The sequence below is a fragment of the Propithecus coquereli genome, unplaced genomic scaffold (genome assembly GCF_000956105.1).
Source record: "Propithecus coquereli isolate 6110/MARCELLA unplaced genomic scaffold, Pcoq_1.0 Scaffold25, whole genome shotgun sequence".
In the NCBI taxonomy this organism is placed as follows: Eukaryota; Metazoa; Chordata; class Mammalia; order Primates; family Indriidae; genus Propithecus; species Propithecus coquereli.
This window is the reverse complement of record NW_012148063.1, coordinates 1,520,743-1,522,835: the sequence shown is the minus strand read 5'-3', so window position 1 is coordinate 1,522,835 and position 2,093 is coordinate 1,520,743.

The following is a 2,093-nucleotide window of genomic DNA, read 5'->3' as shown; positions in this document are numbered from 1 at the left end:
TTTATTTCCTCACAATTCTGGAGGCTGGGAAGTCCAAGAACAAGGCATCTTCAGGTTCAATTGTCTGGTAGGGGCTGCTCTGTGCTTACAAGATGGTACCTTGTTGCTGCATCCTTTGGAGGGGAGGAATGCTTGTCCTCATATGGTAGAAGGCAGAAATGAAAAAGAAGGAAGAGCTCAAATGCTACATGAAGCCTCTTTTATAAGGGCCTTAATTTCATTCATGAAGGGAGGAGCTCTCACGACCTAATCACCTCTTAAAGGCTCCACCACTTAATACCATCACTTTGGCCATTACGTTTCAGCACTTGAATTTTGGAGGAGACACATGCAAGCTATAGGACAGAGGTAGCAGCTAAAGGAAGTAGGTTTGCCCCTATGGCTGGGAAAATAAAGAGAAAATACTGGGATTATTAAATATAGAAGTCAGTAGGAGAGTGTTGTAGAATCGGGACCCAGACTTATGAGGAGAGGAGTTTCTTGGCTACAACTAGCCTCCCAGGAACTTGCAAGAGGGCACTCATGGAACTTGTGAAGCCTAAAGGTTACAGCATAAATGAGTCAAAATCTCTGCTCTTACGATGTTCACAGTGTAGCAGGGAAGGTAATAATATATATGAAGATAACTTGCAAATTGCAAGCTTCTGTATGAAAATAAATTTCTATTACAGTTGTTAAAATAAATTTCAGGTTTATTTATCATGGCCATTCAAATGAGATATTCAGCGATAGTCTAGATCTCATATCTTCTTCCCATTGTCAAACTGTGTGTTAGACTATGGAACCCCATTTTTGCTTTGGAATATGTAATAATCAACGATAAGCCTATATATCACAATCAGCTTCTAAATCTATTTAATTAGCACCTAGACTGATTAAAAGTAACATAAATTTCACAGTCTGTGCCTCATTGGTATTTAAGATTTGTTTAGCCCAGCTTTTCCAGTTGACTTTAGATAGTTCTAGAGACTAGATTAGCTTCTTGGGGGATTGGAGAGGGTGGGGTTGAGAGGGATGGGGAAGTGTTGCTGTTGTTACACATTTTGAGAAATTCTTAAACACACTGAAATAGAGACCGAGTCATTCAATACAGGGGAAAATAATGTAAACTAAGTGATTCTACCTTTTTGTTTCATGGGCAAAAAATTGTTTATCGCAAACTTCAAGAGTTAGAAAACAGTTCCTCAATAGTACACAAGTTATGTATACTTTCAAGAGAAAAATAATTTCAGTTCAATCTTTTCCAGTTCTCCTTATATACACAGGTGCCAAAATCAACATTTATATTTTCGTTAATTACAAAAGAACATGAAATTTAATTATGAAATAATGGGCATAGAGAATATTTCCTCTTGGTTTAGGATAACAATCTTTTCCTGCACAATTTTATCCCCAAAATCAGCCGATTTATGTAATTGCCACATAAATATTCTGCATTTTGTCAGAAAAGAAATATTCTACAAATATCTGCAGCAAGTATCTCTCTCTGTAATTAGCTTCTCATTATGCAGCTTCACCCTTCAATCCACTCAAATAGTCCTTTATGCTAATTGCACAATATTTCATTGTTAGCAGAATGTGCAAATAGTGCTTTTGTCATTTAACAGAAGTTGGGTCCTTCATACAGACCTTTTGTAAAATGAAGCACATTGCCTGGCACATAATGTTAAAGAAAAAAATTATTCATGAAACTTGATAAAAATGTTAAGGAAGGCCTCATTCAGAGGGGGCTATTACAATAGGGTTTTGTAGTAGGAGAGAGAGATCAGTCACACCTCATACAAAAAGGACAAGTGGAGATTTTTAGCCAAGGAGCAGGGTCGGCGGTGGTCAGTGGATGGAAAATTACTAAGTGGAGATAACAGGGGTAAGGGTGATTCTGGCTGGACCGATTTAGGATTATTGCTGAAGTCAGGCCAGAGTGATAAGATATTGAGGGTGGGGGATCAGAAATTTGATCAGACATCAATTTTTTTTTAAATTCACCCAGAATGATTCTTGCTAAAACTGAACATGGATGAACACAACAGCCCAAAAGTCAAGTCCTAGTTTAGAAGAGAGTTCAGAGGAGCCTGACTAGAGTTAGGTCAAGG